This window comes from Etheostoma spectabile, unplaced genomic scaffold (assembly GCF_008692095.1).
Source record: "Etheostoma spectabile isolate EspeVRDwgs_2016 unplaced genomic scaffold, UIUC_Espe_1.0 scaffold00569548, whole genome shotgun sequence".
In the NCBI taxonomy this organism is placed as follows: Eukaryota; Metazoa; Chordata; class Actinopteri; order Perciformes; family Percidae; genus Etheostoma; species Etheostoma spectabile.
Window position 1 is genome coordinate 1 of NW_022605188.1, and position 16,672 is coordinate 16,672.

General features: G+C 39.5%; 1 long non-coding RNA gene and 1 pseudogene across 1 annotated transcript; both read left to right on the forward strand.

Moving 5' to 3' along the window:
- The first annotated feature begins 3,532 nt into the window (after positions 1–3,532).
- On the forward strand, positions 3,533–6,082 carry LOC116685127 (uncharacterized). The gene is made up of 3 exons (XR_004330908.1): positions 3,533–3,571; positions 4,303–4,374; positions 6,067–6,082. It is a non-coding gene; the product is annotated as an uncharacterized LOC116685127 (long non-coding RNA).
- Positions 6,083–6,086: 4 nt separating this feature from the next.
- LOC116685126 (mucin-5AC-like) lies at positions 6,087–12,315 on the forward strand (annotated as a pseudogene).
- The last annotated feature ends 4,357 nt before the right edge of the window (positions 12,316–16,672 follow it).

Here is a 16,672-nt window from a genome sequence, read left to right on the forward strand (position 1 = left end):
CGGGTGGTGTGTGTGAAATGCAATGTAGAGGGCAGTAGAACTTCTAATATTCATTAAGTTGTGTATTTATTGTTAAGTGTGTAATGTGGTAATGACGCTCTCAAAATTGGTATTAGATATTGAAGTTTCTTTAAAGGTTATATTTCTTAAGAGATTTTTTAAAACCATACTGAGTGTTTTGTTGTTTCGATAGTATTTGGGAGAAAGTTCAAAGCCAGAAAATGTGTTTTTGGCTCATGTGGCTGAAAAATACCAAATCCCAGAATGCACTTGCTTTGCTGCTTGAAGAGTCCACTCCCAAGCCACGCTGTTCCTATTACGTGTGAATGGAACGCCGTGGCTTGCTGTATCCATCAAAGTTGCATCATCAAATGTAGAGTCTAAATGAGTTTCAAACATTGCCAATTTGTCTTACACTATATCTGTTAAATCACTCAATTTATTCCTGAGACTGCATATATTTATATGGGCAATTTTAAGACCTTTCTTTGGGAGTTTATGTATCATACAAAAAATCAATATCTTTCTTTGGATTCATACTTTTAGATTCCTTATTGGAGCAACAAAACTTACAGAAAATGACTAAATTAAACCACAGATATACATTCATACAAATAGTTTCAAACAGAAAAATTTGTGTTGCCACTCTAGTTGTCAAGGTTGCCATGCTAAGTGAGCTGAACTCTTCTTGAATTCCATTTCCTTCATATATTTCTGTTTCTAACTCCCAACCTAATTAATACATAAAATATGTGTAAGTTCCTACTCTGAATTCATTGCAAATATCTCATCTGACACTATAATGCTAACAACTTAGGCATAATCTACAGTCCTTTGTGAAAACAACATAACTGGATGTTTAGTTTCCCACTGATTTAATTTAAATATTTTTTCGTGAGTTCCTGAATTAACATAAGTCGGATTTTTCGTCAATAATAAATTAATTAACGTAACATGGCTATGGAATAAGCATGGAATTACATGGAAAAAGTAGTTTTCCATATTTTATGTCCTCAAGTTTATGTCCATATACTGGATGTCAGGCCAGTTCTCAACTCTCAGTTCTCGGATCCTTGAACTGCACTCTCTCTTTGACACTTCTGACGTTTATTCTGGAAGATTTTGACCTTGAATGGAGGACCTTTTCTTGCTTTGGTATTTGTAAAATAGCCTCTTTGCCAGATATCTCTGCATCGGACGATCATCCGTCTCAAACCGTGTTTTGTGACAGGCCCACTCGGTGCGCAATTTCACTTTGGTTTTTATAAGGCAGATTTTTATCTTTAAATACCTCATTGAAGAAGGACTCCACTTCAGTGTTTTTTTTTTTCCTTTTTTTCATGTCTTTGTCGACCAAATACTCAGATGTTACTCTTGCTGTGTGTCTCCAGCTTTTCAGTTTTGTCTAACAGTTCTGTTGTTGGGTGTGTGTGTGTGTGGTGTGTTTGTTTTGTGTGTGTGTTTAGTTTCAGGTTGATGTAAATTCAGCAAGTCTTAGGAAACACCTTGCACTCATTCCAGTGTGCCTAAGCTTGGTAGTTATTACCATTAACCATTTATAACCATTTCACTGATATTGGCCCAGCGCCAAAATGTGTATCCTTACTCCCTCTGAATTTAGTAAAAAAACAGGTTTTCAGCTTTTGTGTAGACCACTTCATGTCCTTTGAACAGTGACATCTTTCAGCTCCACAATGAACAATCATGTTGTGTGTGTGTGTGTGTGTGTCTCAGTAGGAGTGTGTCATACCTGATACAGTATGTCCCTCAGAGTTTATGTTGTAGGCCTTTCCCTTATCAAGCTTCCCCCTGCTATTCCAGGACCACGGACAGATCATTTTTGCTATATAGCACCAGCAGGCTAATGAATGGGAAAGAAAATGATCACTTATATTTAATCCCACTGTACTTTATTACAATGAATTAAATAGATTAAGATAGTATTTATTTATAAGTATTCCAACAGGAAATAGCGGATGTTGAGGTTAATGGTCGTAACTCAAATACTGTACTTAGGTACAATTTGAGATAGTTTATACTAAATATTGTACCCACTCCACTACACTTATCTGACAGCTATGATTTTATAGTCAATATTAGCATTGTCAGAGACCATAGAAATAACATGTTTGCATTTTAAGATTGGGCGTAGTTCCCCTTTATGGGCTGATCTAAGGATGTCAATGCTTCCTCCCCAGTATGGGGGTGTACACACTAAAACCATCACTAGCACAATCTCGTAAAATCCAAAACCAAAGTGTTTTTTTTTTTTATTATTAAAAAAGGTTTTTAATGACGGGTTCATTTAATTTCATAATTTTACATAAATATTCATCTTGTTTTGTCATAGCTTTTGAAATTTTAATGTAATAGTGCTTACGTGTAGCTACATTTGATCATGTAATGACCCCTGACACAGTAAAATGTTATTATTTAGTTAATAACATACTTTTATTGTTATAATAATAAAAGGTTTTATATATATATATATCTTTGCTTAATTGGATGTAATGGTGCCAGCAGTGCACATCTTTACTTTAGTCAGTGGATCCCCCGTTTGATTTATTTTATTATACAACAGCACTTAACTCCACTCCTCCTGCTTCCTCTACCTTCCTTACCTAGCAGTAATATCAACATATACAGTATTCATATATACATTGATCATAGTGTATATGCTGTAGTGTGTGTGCAGCTTCACCCACAAACCCCCCTACAACCTAAAACTGTCTCTTCCTTTCTCCCAGAGATCCTCCTCTCCGCCTCCAAACCCTTCAATGCTGCCAATCACAAAACAACTCAACCTCCATCATTATTTTAGATATTTTTAATTTCCTGATTGGGTTTTTCTGCTGCTTGTTTTGTTGCATAACCCATCGAGTGTGTGTGTGTCTGTGTGTCTGTGTCTGTGTTTCTGTGTGTGTGTCTGTCTGTGTGTCTGTGTGTGTGTGTCTGTCTGTGTCTGTGTGTCTGTGTGTTGTCTGTTCTGGTCTGTTGTCTGTGTGTGTGTGTTGTGTGTCTGTGTGTGTGTGTGTGTGTCTGTGTGTGTCTGTGTCTGTGTGTGTGGTCTGTGTGTGTCTGTGTGTGTCTGTGTCTGTGTGTGTGTCTGTGTGTGTGTGTGTATCTGTGTGTGTCTGTGTCTGTGTGTGTCTGTGTGTGTGTGTGTGTGTGTTGACCTCAGCTGGTGGCACATAGGCATTGATCATTTAAGACACATCCTCTGACAGCAAGCGTAGTCCTTTCCTTGCGTAACCATGGTGATAGTTCCTTCAGTGACGTGTTGTGTCTGCTTGCCTCACTGTCAAAATATGTACGCACACCAACCCACAACACCACACACACACACACAGTAATATCACACACACACACACGAACAGGCTGGAGAGGCTGGTTTTGGAAGCAAGATCCGTGTGATTGTGTGAAGAGCAGAGTGACAGATTCAGGTGCAGTTTTCGATGATTCTGATAATGCTTTTTTGTCTCCTCTAGGTCCAGGATGATGTCCTCCATGATGTCGTCAGGGACGCCAAGACCACCAGGACATTCTGCTTTCAGCTCCGACTACCTGTCCGGTGAGGGTGGAGGGCGCGCTAGTTATTCATCACACAGCTTTCCCACTTTAGAATGGAGGACATTTGCACAGAGTTTGAGCAGTTTTTGTGTTGTTGCAGAGGGCCATGGGAGCTGTAGTTCCCCCCCAAGTCAGTCCGAAAACAACACTCACCTTATGACACTTCTGGGCACAGCTTTCCATGTGTTAATGTATTTTCACAAGGAAAAGCTTAACATGTTAAAAAGGCAAATAATTTATCATAGCCTTGTGAGACAAGCAAAGTGATCTCCCCTTACATTTGGGTACACATCATAAGGACATTCACATTCTACATGTGGTCACATGTGGTCATTCTACACGTGGTCACGTGATGTTCTATTCAGGTGTCCCAGTAAGCCATGCTAGTAGACCACAAAATAACTTTTGTTACTTATACCTCTGCTTTTCCTACTGTGGCAAGTCTAAAATGGCAACAACAACAACTATTAAGGCGTTTTTATTCCATTTACCTTTACATACTCAATGCACACATTTGAATATTTCCACCGTCTAACATTACCATTTGTTTTTATGTTCTGTCCCGCTGGTTCATTTCTTTCTGCTCCGCATCTCTCCTGGTCATTCACGTCCTCCCACTCATTTTGACTCTCTCCGTCTGGCTCTCTGGCCCCTTTTCTGATTCTCTCATTTTGCCTTCCATGTTCATTCTTCCATTTCTCTCTCTCTCTCTCTTTCTTTCTCTCTTTTCAGGTCCTATGATGGGTGGGAGGACAGATCAGTGGAACAAGACAAAGGACAAAAGCACGCCTGACTCATTTCTAGGTCCACTTTACTTTTTCACCTCCTGTGTCATTTGTACCTCTCACTACAGACTAAGAAGGAGTTCATATTACTGCTCCTCTCTGTTTGTAACTGGTGATACTCAATGTGTGATAAGCTATGAACTAATTTGGCTGAAATTGGTAAAATTGTAATTTCATTTTAGAAAATTGAGCCTAAATATGGAGCCTAAATATGGCTTCATGAATTGGTTTTATTTTCTACGCTATAGCTGTAGATGTGTTATTGTCGTGTTAAAGTTGTTGTGAAAACATGATCTAGCGGCTAAAATGTTTTATAATAAAATGAGATATTCTGTGCAAAAATCGACCAGGAGGGTAAAGAATTAAACATTAACCTTTGATGCAAGCTGCTGCTCTTTAGTTGTTCAGCACTGTTGGAATTATGACACTCCACTAGTCTGAGATATAAATATACAGTATACTATATATTCTCTTCATCAGTCCTTTATTGGTCTCTCAGTTTGTCCAACACCTACTCATACCAAGCACGCTCTCCTTTTGTGTTGTTCTTTGTTGTCTGCTTGTAGGGCTGGTACAAACAAGGTTTTCCCCAATATCACGAAATCAAAAACATTTCGGAACTTTAACCGTTTTCTTTTTAATTACAAATTCCTTTGAATCATTCATCTGGACCACAGGGTTTGGTGAATAACACATCCCTGTCTGTTTATCATCTTCATGCTTTTACACAGCCGCAGGGATTTTTTTAAGTTTCACACACAAATAACTCATTTTATTTTTACCAAACATAAACATATGCACATATACATTTCCAAGACATTTTCCAGTTCTATAGACATCGGAGCAACGCCATCAATCAGATCTACGTGCAGGAAGGGGGCAGAAAACAAACCATAATGAGTTTATGAAGAGATCAACATTAAACTTGGTTTTTTTGTGCCTTAAACTGCACAAATCACACATGCAGTGGGTGTCAAATGTTCATCATCAAAATGAGTGCAGCTGGCCGTGGTCTTTGATATGACCACTGGGTGTACTTTTCAAATTCTACATTAGTAGCTTTAAAGTTGGTAGCTAATGCTTATGCGTATTAGTAGTAACAATAAGTTATTAGTGTTGTCTAGTACAGTTTTGCAAATTATAATACAAAACTTTACCTGCTTCAGGCTGGATATAATGCTATTACTAGGGGTGGGAATGGCCAGAGGCCCCACAATTCAATATTATCACAATACTTCACTGTACAATACTTATACTAATACTTGTCACTATGTGATATCATTGCAATTTTAAACATATTGCAATATTCTGCAATATATTGCAATTTGTTACCCTTTTTCCCACTTCAAATTATGTCCCCGAAGGAACAATTTGTCAACAACTTTGTGTCTTTGTGTGACATCTCTCATTTAGTGGGCTACAAGATTACTTTTATTATTCTATTACCAAAACGTTAAATTGTAATGTCTAATTTATCCAATAAAAATGTGATTTTTGTTGTCCGTGTGTTGATACAGTATTGCCACGGAAAATATTGTGATACTAGTCTGCATTGATTCCCCCCATCCTATTATTACAGCTTCCTCAGAATACATTTTAAAGCAACAACAGCAAGCCGAATGTATCTGGTGTATAAAGCAGCAATACGTACCATTTTCCATTTTCATCAAGCCAGTTGTCTGTTGGTAATGTGTCTCTGTCTCTCCATCAGGCTTTTCTCAGACTGGATGGGAGGCACCATGGGGTCCAGCCTGCCACCGTTCCAGACCAGTATGAGCACCACCGTCGGCCAGACTGGGATGGGGTTCAGCTATGGACACCCAGAAGAGTTCGGGCCTATTTGGTGTGGAAAACAAAACCACCAGTAACACCAGTGGAAGCAATCTGTTTTCTTCTGGTGGTCCAGGAATTCACTCTATGGATCACTCTGCAGGTATCAGACAGAAGGCCGGTTGCATGTGTTACTGTATCAGGGGAGCGTGGAGTCAGGGGAATGAGGAGAGAGAGGAACATACGGTACATGTAATGTGGTTTAAGGTTCATAAACGTTTTTAGACAAAAATTTTGCTCATTAAGTTTGCAATTACTTAAATACTGAGCGGTGTTTTCATGTATGTGTTAGGGAGGGCTGGTTGGATTTGAACGGTTGAAGTTGGCTGAAATTGAGGAATCTAAATCCTGATCATCTTGAATTTGTTTTAATGAAATCTCAAACGTTATGCTAACTATTAGAGGTGTGACAAGATCTCGCGGAAATGTGACAGGACTTCTCGTCGAGGTAAAAACTGTCTCGCGATATCGGTCACAAGTGCAGAGCAGCCGCCAATAGATGAACTCTGACCTGGTTGGACTTTATAATACAGCTGCTTGGACCTCTAAATTAGCATAGAAGATCCCCTGTCCCTTCGCCAGAGTTGACTCTGAGCTCATTTTTGCAGAGTGGCAGCAGAGTTACAATTGTATAAAGCTGCTGTTAGAACGTTAGGGTCGGTCTCTCTCTCTCTCTCTCTCTCTCTCTCCTCTCTCTCTCTCTCTCTCTCTCTCTCTCTCTCTCTCTCTCTCTCTCTCTCTCTCTCTCTCTCTCACCCCTGACACACCAACACACACACACGGACTGCCGCATGCAGTTCAGTGTGGCCTGACTCGCGCCGATCGCTCTTTTTTCTGTGTTTTTTTTTAAATGAGTCAGAAGCAGAAAGCACAACCTGTCTTTACTTTTAAGGATATTAAACAAAGAGAATGTTCTCCGTTCGTCTTAAAATGGTCATAAATCAATACTAGAGCAGCCCACTTCCTTGTTTACTGCTGCAATGTAATGCTTGGTTACATTGTAACCTTGGTTCTCTGAGTAAAGACCAGTCAGATTTCTTAATTCAAGTTTAACTTTAAAATAGTGTTAAAATCTTGTCTCGTCTTGTGAACCCAAGCTCGTGTCTCGTCATGTCTTTAGTTATTTATTATATAAAGTTGCCACGGGTTCCTGTAGCAGGACAGCAGAGCCGAGTGGTGACAGGAGAAGAGTAATGTGCTTCAGCAGCAGAGGGCAGCCTTTCTAGTCGGTGGGACACTTTTGCTCTGCTTTGACGTCACCAGTCGCCTCATGGCTTTACGCTCTGTGCACTTTGCCATTGTCTTTATCTACGGACAAACTGGATCAAAAGACAGATGGGACTTACGCAGTGACAACAATAAACACAGGATAAGCCATAGTTTAATGGCTTCAGTAGTTACTGCAGCCTGATAGTAAAAAAAGAAACCTAAGAAGACATACTGCTTCCTGTTACATGAATTATTAATGTTCATAATAATCAATAGACGCTTGAGTGAGTAACAGCTGAACATTAACTTCACAGGAGGATTAACCCTGCAGCCCACACACCTTTTGCAGTCTTCCTGTGTAACTGCTTGAAAGCAACATTTCGGATTATGTAATAGACATGCATGCAGTCTTTCATCACCTGAACATAATTGTGCACTCAGTCAGACTGTTATTTCTCTCAGCAGGAAATCTTCAGGTGAGAGAAATGGGAAGAAATAAAGACTTGAACCGCAGGACCCTCCTCTGAACTTTTAAATGACTCAGCATCTGCAAAACGTATTAAACATTTAGCAAGCTCTTATTCAGGGCTTTATTTTGTATCTCTTGTCCCTTCTGTTTCTGGTGTACTAAAGATAGCCTGTACGACTGGTTGTTGTTGATGTAACAGTTACTATCCTATCATTACAGGAAATGGGTTTTCTAGGGACCCGGGAGGAATTGAGGAGAGATTGTTACCCATAGCAGCCATTAATTGCTGATGTAATGGCTGCCCCACATTCCAATCTTTAGAATAAAAAAGAGTTGTTGTATTGCTTTGACCATAAAGATAACATACCACCAGTGATGGTCCTGCTTTTTTTTTTAAATCCTGTGCTTAGCTAACCCCTCCTTTACAAAATACCTGGCGAAATTCTGTAAATGTGATGACCCTGTTACATCATTTGGATTAAAACAATCAACAAAAAGATGTATAAGCTTCAGAAAGAAAACTCAACCTTTGATATTACTGATGCAGAACAGGACACTGACACATTTATCAACCAGCCTTCTACGCTATCTGTGTCACTTCATCTCAAACTGTATTTCTGGGCTTGAAATCTAAAATCCTATACACACCTGCTGCTCTGTCTTTGCAGGTGCCAGTGGAATTCACTGAGACAAAACCCATTTGCCTAACATTTCAGATTAACTCTCACACACAGCACTTTTGCATAAGCTGTGTTTAAGGCAGCCAGCGCTCCAACGTTAATGTTTCTCTTGGCAGTTTGCCAGATTTGAGATTAAGATGTACTCTCATCAAAATACCTTATAACATTAAATATAGATGATAATGCCCCGGCCTTGTCTCTTCCTCGAGTTGTTTATAGCGCAGCTATAAAAGGAGAAAATAGCAACTTCAATTCAATCAATTAATTTAGAAATACAGGGAAAGGTGCCAGATGTAGAAGGGAAAGCACCTTTTTTTTCTGAATTCACATTAATACCCAGCGATTCAAGACATATTGAGGAGATGGGAGTGATGACAACAGAGATTATAAAAACAGGAAGACTGAGAGGGCTGTTAAGGTCAGAGTTTTATTTATAGAGGATGTCCCTCTGTCTGTCTGTTTTATTTCCTTCTCTCTCTCATTCTCGCTGAGCTGATGAAGTGCTTGTCAGAAATAATTGAGAAATATTGCTTCAGAGGAAAACCATACCCAACTTCATCCCCAAAACAAGATAGTGGGAACAGACAAATGAAGGGATCATTTCAGTGGAAGCTGAATTTCTTTCTTTGTTTGTTAAAGCTTGCATGTGTACAGTTTGCCATTGTGTTGTAGTTCTGTAACACATTCCATATGTTTATTGGGTCATTTTGGATCATTTTAGTGTTTCTGCATGTAGGACAATGATCCATTTATTGCCAGGATTCTTCAGACATGCATGCATTTATATTTAATCATGCATGCTTGACCCTGTTTGTAACGTGCTTGATTCATTTACCTCATTACATCGCTTCAGAGCTCTGTTCCTCCCAGTGTGTTTGTTTTTCTCTGTTGTGCGTGCCTGCTCAAACGACCAGCTCTGCCCCCTGGGTAATGATGATGGAGATGATGATGATGATGATGATGATTGTTTAAAAGAGGTGAATCAAACATATTTTTCCACAAAGACAGAATCCGACAATATGTCCATTGTTTGACTGAAAATTGTATCTTAAAACACATCCCATTCCAGACTCCATTTAGAATTTACTGAATTGAAAATGTACGCAATATGATATGACCAGCCAATGGATCTTCTGACTTTTATTCCCTCTCATTGTACTGTATTCAAAGTGAGCTTTGGTCCTACTAAGCGACCATAACAATTTGGTACATTTGAATAAAATATTGTTTAAAATTAAACGTAAATTCATTCCAACCACTTTCACCCTGGCAGAGATAACCATTCAGATATATCCAAGCAAATTCTTCTCACCTGATGCTCGGTGCTAAATCATTATACTGCTGTAAACGGCACCTGTAAAATGTGACTAATAAGAAGAATATAAATTGATTATGTAGCCTTTACTGAAACATAGGACGTGTGTAACAGTGAGTAAATGACAGGTATTTATAAAAGCAGGCACCATCACATACATCATATGTTATGAAAATGTTCAAGAGGTTGTGCTAAAAGGAGCCTCAAAGCAGACTGTGGTTACTATGGCTGGAAACACCCAGGCACCGACACTGACACTGACACTAGGGGTGGGGAAACAATCGATACAGCATAGTATCGCGATATTTTCAGTGGCAATACTGTATCGATAAAGAGGCGCCAAATGTTTCTTTTATAATATATGTCGTGGTCAGTTTGTCTGCTTTACAATCCCATTTTGCAGCAATAACCTGAAATGATATGAACAAACAGAGAAATGTATCACTTAAGATGAAAACAGATCTTTTGAAATTGGGAAAAAATAGAAGTTGGAAAAAAGGTTATAAAATGCAATATATCGCAAAATATTGCAATATGTTTTAAATCACAATAATATCATATTGTGGCATAGTATCGTGATGATATCGTATCGGGAGGCGTCTGGTGATTTCCACCCCCAACTGACACAGACACTGACTTGTCTTTTTAATATTTTTTGCTCATACTGGAGACACAAAATGCTTTATCCAACTTCTTTCAAATTTTCAGTAGCACTCACAAGACCTGTAAATAGAATCTTACCTATTTTACACACCATCAAATTACACACAACAGCATAAGAATGGTATCCATGAGATTGTCTGACTGTTTAAGAAGGGACAGCTACTTCTGTGGTAGCCTATCCCTACAAAATAAACAATAATACTACTTCAGTAATTGGTAATTCCACAAACTCCCTCCTTCATGAAATCACTTCAGCTCCTATGGACCTTAATGTTGATGAGACCAGTTGTTGCACCTATTTACTGCCATGAAACAGTAAACAATTTAGACATGAAGTAGTTCTTAACCACCTATGGTAACCACAATCTGATGGCATTTTGGCTCATCGTTTATCTGACACAGTATGTGATTGGTTCCTCCTTTTTTATAAAACCTCCCCCCTCCCTCGGCAGCTCCCATCCTCTCTCCCAGCAGCTCAGTGGATGACAGCAGTCTCACTTCCTCCGCCTCCGAACCCCTCAGCCCTGAGAGTGGGGCCGGGGGCGAGGCTGCCAAGCAGCAGCAGCAGAGGGCGAAAGAAGAAGAGAAGGGCCATGACCAGGTCTACAACTTCTTGGATAGCCAGAGAATAACATTGGCCAATCAGACAAGCATAGGGCGGACTGGATGAGGATGAGGACGAGGAGGAGAACTGGGAGTGGGAGATCAGAGAGAGTGGAGGAGGAGGTAGAGTGAAAGGCAGGAAAACTAAGAGTCGGGCAAGACTTCCAGAGGAGTGGGGAGTGCAGCAGCCCATCTCTCCCACACTGGCTACAATCACTCCTACCTGGGCTACAACTGCCAACTCTGGTCCTTCAGACTCCAAAGCTCCAGACTCCTACCCCAGCCCTGCATTGCCCTCCGCCCCTACACAAATACCCACAAATTTCATTAACCGTTTCCATGCTAGCCTTGCAACAGATTCATCTCCACGCTCTTACGAGCCGATGTGTATAGACGATTTCCCTTTGTCTGCTGAAGATGGTCATAAACACGATGAAGAGAAAGTTTCGCACAGCAAACCTGAACCTAACAGCAAAGCTGCTAGTGTTGCCTACAACAGTAGTTTAGGTGAAGATGTTAGTGGTAGTCTAGCATTGTTGACAGGGGATAATCTGAGCCCAGTCTCCCAGACCTTCTCTTTCCTGGATTCAGTCCTCCAGACTCCTCCAGGCTCCACTCCTGACTCACAGTCCACCACTCCTATCACTAACACCCCCTCCGTTTCCACGGCTCCCCTGACAAAGTCCACTCTAACAGAAATCGGCATCCTTGCTTCACAAACCTCTTCAGTTTTCAACCCTTCCAAAAGCACTCCAGACCTTCCCCTTACTTCCGCTTTGTCCACCAACCCAACACTGTTAGCTGCCGCTGGCACAAACCCTCCAATGACTGCTGTTGGATCGTCCCTCAACGTCGATGCCAAGCCTTTCGTCCCCTCGGCCACACTCGTATCCTCCACAGCCACACCCAGTACGACTGCACCTGCCCCGGTGGTTAGTACAGCAGCCGCCACCACGCCCCTTAGTTCCTCAGCTTCTCCCTGTAAGAATGAAGCCACTCCCACATCATCATCAGACACTCCAAAAGGTGTAGCCACGGCCATTAGCTCAGCAACAGCCACTCCCTCTCCATCCATCACCCCCGCAGCCCCTACTTCTCTCCCTGCACACTCAGAGCACCAGGAGTCCTCGTCGCCACAGCTCCCCCCACTGGAAGGTTGGTGAACTACAGTACAGGGAAGATAATGAATAACATGAGACAAATTGAAAAAAAGATTGTAGGCTAGGATAAACGGAAGAAGCTACTATTTGTCTTCCAGTATGCATGGCTCTTTGTCTGTGGATTGAGCACCAGGCCTGCTTGTGCTTGATCCTTCTCTATGTATTTGTAATAACCAGGCCCGACATATAAATATAGAGCAACTTAATTTATTCTGCTTATGATAATATTCACATCAACAAAAGATTTCCACACACATCGGCTCTTTGGCACCATTAGAAATCCCTAAGAAATAGGTTTTGATCTCAAACATGTACCAGAGAAACATTTGTGTCCAGATAAATTGGTCTTCCCAACTCTTGGCATTAGTATGGGACACAAATGTATGTGCTGGACCTGGTCGGGCCCTAAATTAAAACTGCAAGGGTAAACTGTTTTTTATCAAACTGATAAGATTTTATTTCCCTCTGCTTGCCTCTGTGTATATGTTATCATGATCATAACAATTTTATCACTTGACCTGCTGCTTCTGATAGCTCTATATCTTTGCTTGCTCCACTGTCTACTGTTTGATCTGATTGTCAGCTGCCTGTGTAACCTCCCACGACCTCCTCTCTGTCTATAGAAATACACACATGGCCTTTGTCCTTGGAAGGCAAAGCTCGTTTGCTAAGGCCTTTTAACTTCATGAAGTCAATCATGTTATAGCTGTTACAATTAAATCAACTACATAGAGTAAAATGAGTGTAGTAGTAGAGTTAAAAGTAGACATGGCTGTGACTTAAAAAAGTGAATTGGTTTACCAATTATGTAAAACATGTTTCAGGTTGGTAAGGCACAACCTGCAATTATCCAATTTTCTTGATGCCCCTTGGGTTTATTGTGTCTATGTTTTGTGTTTCTATTGCAACTGTTTATAATGTGTGTGACACAGTTCACAAGTCTCAAAGAGGATTTTTCTGTAGAAGCAGAAATGCTAATTGTTAGAGATTGTAGGACATTCAGATTCAAGCAGAAAATCTGACACAAGCGACCGGCTAAAAAAACAAATTAGAGAATGCTAATATTTCAACACTAAAGTTTTTTTTTAACATTCCAGTCAGTTGTCATGTGAATTCTTAAGTTTATGCAACAATATTTGAACCCCCGTAAACACAAGTTAGTTTGACAAAAATATCTCTTAGCTCAATATCCCCTTCATAGATATCTCCAGTACACAACCACCTGGCTGTCAGTGACCCGGTTCCATGCTTAACCCTCTATTGCATGTTGTTGCCATATGGCAACAAATTCTTTTTCTTAGTGTTTTTCACAATAAACCATGTAAAATGCATTGTTTTTTGTTTAATTGTGTAAATAGGTCTTTTATTTTGAAGTTGTACCCATTTGATGACTTCACATACCCCCAGAATCCTGTCCCCCCCCCCTTTTTCTGGACATGTGCCACACCAAGGCTCACGCTCCAGGATGAGCCAAAATGTCGTTGTTTTTCTCAATTTTAGAAGCATTTCTTTGAAAAAAAAAAATTCAACTGTTATCTGGAATAAGTCAACTTTATTTTTCATCATTTAAACCAGTTAAAATTTTGTATTTTTCTGTAAAAGGCTAAAATTAATTTGTTGCCATATGGCAACATTATGCAAATATTGACGTGAAATGTGTACATTTTGCCTAATGGGCTCAATTGAATTACTATAACTTTAGGCTACTCGAACACTATGTTTGCAATTAATTATAGTATTTTCAAAGAAAACATAAAATGTATTTATATTATGTTATTTCAGCCATTTTGTAATTAATATATTTTCTAATTATTAATTACACACTAATGTAAATGAATGCTCACCAATAAAATGAGTTTTCCAAAGGAAATCATGTTGGCGCACTCAAATTATCGGTGTTTCCAATGACATTTATTGTCAATAACCCTTCGGTTTAAATATGGAGTTCCTAAAGGAAGATTATGTATCAGAAATATGTTTTTCAGTGGCCATATAGTTCAGTAATTGTAGTTTAGTCAGTGTGTTGTACTTATTTTGCCCTAATCAAGAACATTGTATCCGTGTGTCTTCTTTCAGGTGTACATGACAGACTTATTGCAGGGTTATTTATAATAATTATCAAAAACAACTTAAAACTAACTAATTTGACTGTAAACACATTGGGCTATACATGTAGAACATATAAGTTGAATTTGTTTGGTAATTATTTCAATAAAAGCATGTTTTTAAAGAAATAATGGATTTTTTAGCACTTTCCACGAATGCGCGTTGTTGCCATATGGCAACCATTACCAACTACCCCCCTTCAATTTAAAAAAAAAATTCTTTGCAATTGCATTATTAAGCATCCTGGAGTAATAAAAACACATCAAGACTTTTTACCATTTTAAAAAATAATTCATGCAATAGAGGGTTAAGTCTCGTGCCAACAACTGAACCCCTCCAGTTTAGTAAACCTAGACAACGATCAAGGCCACTACATGTGTCTCAAAGCTCTGATTGACATCTAATAAATGGCTTTGACCAAGATATTTTTGTCAAACTTTTACACCTCAGTGCCACTTATTAGCTACACCTGTACAATCTTTTGCCAGTCAATACAAGAGCTCTGACTTACATTTATGACGACAATCTTTGGTGACATTGTCAGAAAAGGTCAATTTTATTGCGCTCATAGTTGAAAGTGGTGTTCTACTGAACTACATTATATCGACGTGTGTTGCTAAATGTCCCCTCCAATCACTCATGTACTGTATGTGAGGCGGGCAGAATATTAGGAACACGTCTGAATATAATGCAGTCCATGACTAATACCAGTGCTAACTATGACCAGGCTAATCTGCAGAATGTGGGTGTAGGTGTACCTAACGTAGTGGCCACTGGTATGTTCCAAGTTACCTATAAGTCTGGAGTTACAGTATGTTAAAATGAGATTATTAATTTTTGAATCAATCCCGCAAAGATCCAGAGCATTCCTAGGTTTAAAAATGTCCGTGTCCAAACCTAGTCCAGATTACAATCTGTGTGTTCGATATTTTATTAAAATGAAAAATCATTTTAATATCAGGGTTTCCCCCAGTTGTTAACAGACATAAAGCAGACGCCCATAGTGTACAACCATGTGTAAGCAGCAAGCCGCTGTCTCTTGGCCTGCCCGACCCTTTTGTACACCGGGTAAACCCTAACATGACCTCAGTCTAATGCTTCTTCCTCCTGATAATGCTGGCTTTCAACCCTGAGAACTGTCTCTGGCGACAGCCCACAGTCTGCTGAATGAAGCTTTATTTTCCAGTGTGATTCTCTCTATGCTTCCCTCAGCCTTTTTCTCACTACTAAACACCTGACCAAATACTCGCACTGTTTGTGAAATCTGATCTGATGATTAATTAAATCTGGCTGTAGCTCTAGCTTCCGGATTCTGACACCGTAGGCCTTCATCGACATAATAGCCAATGTAAAATGTCCTTCAGTCTCTAAATCGTCCTGTAGTTTCCAAACTAACTTACTGTAACAAGTACGTAAATTAAGTTCATTATGTCTTTTTGTATCAGAAGTTCTAAACGCTGAGGCTTGTTTGAGTCGATGTTGGATCAGTGTCTTAAATAAGATGAAGATGATTCTGAACTGGCTGAACATTCTTTTTTATTCTCTCTCCCCCCATTCCTTTTTCTGTTTCATAATCCCTCCAATTGGGACCTTAAACTACAGGTAAGACAAGTTTTCTCTTTCCAGTTTGCATATTTTATTCTCATATAGAACTTTGTTGGGAATGTTGGACACCAATGATCCCACTGTGGTATTACTGTGATTGTGTGTTGAATAGTTTTTAGTTTGAATCAGGTACAAGTCAGGACAAGGCTGTTTTAAAAGACAGGCGTTTTTCTGGCTGTGTCTAATGTTGTATAAATACTAAATAAGCGCATCCTGTGTAATTTGAGTTGTTCAGCATAGCTAAATCATCATATTATGTTCTTCTATCTTTTGGTAAAAACTGCATCCTAATGTTAGGTTGTCTTCAACCTGTCTCAGTAGAAATGTGCTGGCATTAGAAAATGACCTTGGCTTACCACTAGTATACGGCGTCAGGCCCTCGGTTAACTTGGAACGAAGGTGGTCCGATGCTGGTGATGTTTTGGGAACAATTCCATAGCGTTGTGCTGTGCCTTTAGTAACAATGTCTTGAAATTACACTCTAGAGCACTAGATGTCAGCACGTACCCCAGAAAGTTGTTGTTAAATAAAAAAATAACAATAAATATCAACATCAGATTTGGTATGACAAGACTGGAGGACATATACTGGATGTTAACTCCAAAGTTGGTGTCTTTTATAGAATGTTTTGCACCTGAAATATTATAATCAAATATTCAAACATATGTGTCATCCCC